This window comes from Lagenorhynchus albirostris, chromosome 15, assembly GCF_949774975.1.
Source record: "Lagenorhynchus albirostris chromosome 15, mLagAlb1.1, whole genome shotgun sequence".
Lineage (NCBI taxonomy): Eukaryota > Metazoa > Chordata > Mammalia > Artiodactyla > Delphinidae > Lagenorhynchus > Lagenorhynchus albirostris.
Window position 1 is genome coordinate 48,331,161 of NC_083109.1, and position 6,204 is coordinate 48,337,364.

Below are 6,204 nucleotides of genomic sequence, written 5' to 3' on the forward strand. Positions count from 1 at the left end.
TTGACACTGAGACAACCCACAGGTCTTATCCAGATCTACCCAGTTTTACCTGTACTCACTGGTGTGTGAGTGTGTGTCTGATTCTAAACAATTGTATCACAGGTGCAGCTTCGTGTATCAGCTACTACAGACACTGAGCAGTCCCATCACACAAGGATCCCTTGCTTGACCTTTTACAAATCCTTAACTCTTGACAACCAATCTTTTCTCCATTTTTATGATGCTGTCATTTCAAGAATGTTATGGGGGGCTTCCCTGGTGGTGCAGTGGTTAAGAATCCACCTGCCAATGCAGGGGACACGGGTTCAAACCCTGGCCCGGGAAGATCCCACATGCTGCGGAGCAACTAAGCCCGTGCACCACAACTACTGAGCCTGCACTCTAGAGCCCACGAGCCACAACTACTGAGCCCACGTGCCACACTACTGAAGCCCTTGTGCCTAGAGCCCATGCTCCTCAACGAGAGAAGCCACTGCAATGAGAAGCCCACACACCACAACGAAGAGTAGCCCCCGCTCACCGCAACCAGAGAAAGCTCGTGAACAGCAACGAAGACCCAACACAGCCAAAAATAAAAATTAATAAAATAAATAAATTTATATTAAAAAAAGTATAGGGCAAAAAATAAAAGATTTACCAAAAAAAAAAAAGAATGTTATGGAGCCCTAGCAAAATAATATAAAATATATAAGTAATATAAAGATGGAAAATTAATTTTTTTAAAGAGAAAATAACTAATTTCAGAGGGATCAGAGACTGAAGGGAGATTGCCCTAAATGCTTATTTTCCCATGTAGGATATTAAAAGATAATGCACTAAACTCAAATATACATAGGTATCACTGTGAGCATATTTAGTTTCTAAACTAAACAAACAAGCATAACCAGAAAAGATTTTGTTGCCTCTAAGAAACTGTCAAGGGTTACAATGGCCTTTTGGTAAGCCTGTTAGAACAACTGAAATTTTATCTTCCTGCATTTCTTTACTACAAATAAAAATGGAATAAAAATTTTTTAAATAAAAAGTAAACAATAAGAAGAATGTTATATAAATGGAATCATACAATGGGTAACCTTTGGGATTACTTTTTTTTTCTTTTCTTTTCCCCAGCCGGGCCACATGGCATGCGGGAATCTTAGTTCCCGAACCGGGGGCCGAACCCGTGTCCCCTACAGTGGAAGCACAGAGTCTTAACAACTGGACCGCCAGCGAAGTCCCTGGGATTCCTTTTTAACTCAGCATAGTCTCTAGAGATTCTTCCAAGTCGTTGCTTGTTGCCTAATGCTTTTAACAAGTGTCTGTATTCCTAAACAATATATTGTTTACATTGATGTTTTTTAAAATCATTTGAATCTTATAGTACAATTCTTCTGTAACTTGCTTTTTTCTTTCAACAATATGCTTTTGAGATTTACTTTTGTTAATGTGTGCGTCTGTGAGCCATTCCTTTCCACTGTACAGATTTATCACCATGTATTAATCCAATCAGTTATTGTCATTTGGGTTGTGTTGAGGTTTTTATTTTTTTTGAGTATGACAAATGATGCTATGATGAATATTCTTGTCTGTGACTCTTGGTGCAAAAGTGCAAGACTTTTTCTAGATTACAAAACCTGAAGTGGAATTTCTGGGTCATTTAATATGTGTATGTCCAATTTGACTAGGTAAAGTCAAAACTCTTTTCCAAAATGTTTGAATCAATGTACATACACATTAGCAATGTTTGAACAATTTCATTGGTCCATATCCTCACCAACACTTAGTATTGTCAAACTTTAAAATTTTGCCAGCCTGGTAAGCATAAAATCGCATTTCACTGTCATTTTAATTTGTATTTTCTTGTTTACTAATGAGATTGAGTATTTTTTATATGTTGATGAGCCATTCATGTTTTCTTTTCTGGGAGATGCCTATCCAAGTCTTTTGACATTTTTCTGCTGAGTTTGTCTTTGCATATTCATTTGTAAGAGTTCTTTATATATTCTGGATCCTAAGCATTTGTAAGATAAATGTGTTGCAAAAAGTTTTCTCAGTATGTGGTTTAGCTTATTCTCTTTAAAGGTGCCTGTTGGTACCTTTAAAATTTTTTGGCAGTCAGACTTATCAAATTTTTTATGGTCTGTTTTTTGTTTCTTAAGAAACTCTTCTCTACCCTATATCATAAATATGTTCTTTTACATTATCTAGCTCTCTATTGGGTTGGCCAAAAAGTTCGTTCGGATTTTTCCCAAACGAACTTTTTGGTCAAACCAATATAAATGTATAATTATACATATATAGTTCAATGTTTAATCCACTGGAAATTGTTCTGTGTGTGTGTTAGTCAATTTCCTTTATTTTTCCCCAAATGGATAACCAACGTTCCAGTTCCACCTATTGAATGACTCATCTTTTCCCACTGCTCTGCCATGCCTTTTCTCATAAATCAAATTTCCACATATGTGTGGGCCTGTTTCTGGGCTCTCTGTTCTGTAATGGTGGTCAGCCTGTGCACCGATGTCTATCTGTGTACCAATGCACACTATTTTAATTACTACTGATGTCTGATAGAGCAAATCTATACACCTTGGCTTTTTTTCGGGAGTGTGTTGCTTATTCTTTCATATAAACTTCAGAATAATTTTGTCAGGCCCCACAAAAAGATCTTTTTCCCCCCAAATATTTTTAAGAATTGTATTAAATCTGCAGATGAATTTGGGGATTTTTGACCTCTTTTTGACTCGGAGTCTTCCAATCCACTAGTATGGTAAATCTTTCCATTGATTAGTATCTTCTTTAACGTCTTCCAATAAAAAGTTTTCTAATTTTATCCACAAGGAACTTGCACAATATTTTTAAAAAATTTACTTCAAGGCACTTTTATTTTGGTTGCTGTTGTAAGTCAATTTTTTTATTAGACTTTTAATTTTTCTGTTACTGCCATATGGAAATGCAATTGACACAACACATATCCACTCTCACAGGCACACACACACAGATTTTATACACAACAACCTTGCTAAACTCTTTTTTTTTTCCGGTACGCGGGCTCTCACTGTTGTGGCCTCTCCCATTGCGGAGCACAGGCTCCGGACGCGCAGGCTCAGCAGCCATGGCTCACGGGCCCAGCCGCTCTGTGGCATGTGGGATCTTCCCGGACCGGGACACGAACCCGTGTCCCCTGCATCGGCAGGCGGACTCTCCAACTACTGCGCCACCAGGGAAGCCCTAAACTCTCTTATTAATTTTAATAATTTATCTGAGGATTCTTTTGAGTTTTCCACATAGACAATCATACTGACTACAAATCATGTTGGTTTGTTATTTCCTCTATAATCCTTATACATTTATTTCTTCTTTTTTGCCTTATTGAACCTATAAGGAAGCTGGTCTAATGTTGAATGGAATGTTGAGAGCCGGCAGCTTTATCTTGGTCTGGGGTGCTGGTTCAAAGGTGAATTTGGTTTGTGAAAATTTATCTGGCTGTGGCCTTATGATCTGTGCATTTTTTCTAACACTGTGTTATACTTCAATAAAATGTTTAAAAAAAATTTAAGGAATATTTTCCTGACATCCTAACCTCTCCTCGTAACTGTCTGCTCCAAGGATGCCACTGAGCAGGTTTGTACCTGTCTATTTCAATCTCACCATACATTACTGGAGAAAAGAAGTCTTAAGTGAGAACACCTATGGTGCTTGCATGCTTTAGAAGAACTATCAGGGGGAGGGGGCTCAGTAGCCCCTGAGGGCAGAATGGAGAGGGTAGATGGAAATGCAGGGAAACAGATTTCCATACAGCAGAAGGAAAAGCTTTCAAGATCAGTGTTGTCTAACCAGAGAATAGGCTGCTTTTTGGAAAAATGAGCTCTCCAGCACTGGAGGTATTCAAGCAGGGCTGGCGACACACCTATCAAGGGCACTCTGCCGGGACCACCTCCTCCCCGCAATACTGGGTGAGCTCTGGACCATAGCGTGTCTTCCGTCTCGTCCAACTCCAAACTTTTGAGATTTTTAAAAGAATTGGGTTCATTTTTCTTTTTTTTTTTTTTTTTTTTTTACCATTTCTTATCCTACTTTTAGGCAATACTCTATCAATACCTCTCATAATACTTAGAAATCTGACCTTACACTAGAGAAAAGTCAACAAAGGCAAAACTGTTTCTTTGAAAATGTTAATACTGTTGATAAACCTATCTCGTCTGATCACACACACACAAAAGAAAGATAACACATTAGATTTCCCTTCTTCCAAAGAAATATCCAGCAAATATCAGAATAGGCAGGCATACAACAATTGGTTGAATAAAAGTGTAATTATACCTGTTATTTTCACCTCCAATCCTCTGAAGGTTGTGTTGCATTTTGAGGTTTCTATTCTTAGATCCTATCATTCTATAATATTTCCAAATAATGGACAAAGTGTCTCAGGCATTCGGTGATCTGAAATCCAGTGAAAGGTGAAGAAGAAGAAAAAAAAGCTCTGTTAATGGGGTCTTTTTTGTAAAATAAGGAATTTTGAATGAAGTGAAGTTTTTAAGCTTTTTATGAGATGGGACATACTTCCGTGATTTCACAGCGTTACTCTATTTTTACTTTCATTCAGCCAAGCTCTCTCTTTCTAGCAAGGCTCCAGTTTGTTGGCGGATAAAAATACATTCGCAGTCTCTCCCAGAAGCTGCGCCATCAGCCTCGTGGACGAGAAAGAAGCCTGGTCTCCTTGTGCCGCTATGGAAATGTCTTCCTCCTCCTCCCCTGGCTCACCCGGCACAAAGTCTTTTTCCTTCTTTGTTTGTCGTTCTCAGAGAAAATCTGGAGTCCAGACAGGGAAGAGCCCAGAGAGGGTGACCCCTTGAGGGCAGCTCCGGAGGCGGGGCGCGTCTGCACCCTGAGCAGTCTGGGCCGAGCTGCGCCCCGTCTCCGAGAGCGGGGAGAGTATTCCAGCCGAGCCAAGAAATCCGTTACCAGGCTGCTGTGTCCCCAAAGGCCATTCCAGGGCGGAAGAGGACGGGGAAAACCGCTGTGTTGATTCTCCCGCCCTGTGGGCTGGGCGCGCAACGGGTCAGGTTACAGACAGGTGAGTCGGGCGGATGGGCGAGCTGCTGGCGCCAGAGCACCCCTGGCCGGCCGCGTCCCCGCAGCCCCCGGAGCTGGCACACGTCTGATCACCCCGGGAAGGGGGTGGCCGCCACGGCCGTGGAGGCGGTGCTATGCGTCCCTGGGCACACCGAGCAGAGGTCGTAGGACCCGCAGCGCGCCCCCCAAATCCCGCAACGCGGGTACAGCTGCTCTTAGAAACTTGGCATCTTTCTTTTACCAGCTCCCCTTCCTTCTCTACCCTCTCCCCCATCCTCGGCCCTCCAGGTATAAAGGTAGATGAAAACAAACAAACAAACAAGCAAAAAACCCCAAACCCAAAATAAATACCAAGCTCTCCAGCCACCTCCCCAGTAGGGGCAGTGAGGGGATATGTAGCCCATCTTCACTGGTTTCTTGGAAAGTATTTCTCAGCCTCAGAATTTGGGGAGCAAACGGTTAGGGGAGGCAATAATGGGAGTGGGCGAGGATAAGAAATTTGTTTCAAAGCTGTGTTTGCATAGCCAGCCCTTGGCTTTTTTTCCATCGTGTTTATTTGGGGTAAGGGGACTCTTGGGGTGGAACAAGCGGACTTGTTTTTCTTAGATTGTATGGCACAAAATAACGTTCTAAAGATGCATGAATTTTAACATTTAATTTTACTGTGTTTATTTGGGGGACTGTTGTCTATGAGGGGGAACTGAAGCTCCCAAGTTCCCTCTTTACCAGGTCAGAATCCTGGGGAGTCTCCCGCGGCCTCCCCCTTCCGCACACCGAGATTTCAACAAACCCCGGGAATGATCCACAAAGTCCAGAGGAACTGAGCCATTTTCTGGCTTGCTTGTCGGAGGCGAATCCACTGGGGCGGGGTGGGGGGGGGGGCGGGGGAGTGGGCGACTCGCGGGGGCTCCAGCTCTAGGGGGGACGCCCGGGGAGCGGACTTGGTGCTTTCCTCAAAGAGTTCGCCCTGCGGTGCCTGTGATGGGGAATGGGGCAGGGGGCTGAGAGAAAAACGTTCTTCCCTTTTTAAGAAGGGGAGGGGGGAAAGACTGAGACGTTAAATTCTTTTGCAAACATTCGTGCCGAAGGAAGGGCTGGAACAGGCAGCCCCGGCCGCCGGAACCGGTCGGACAGGTAGCGAGCTTGTTGACA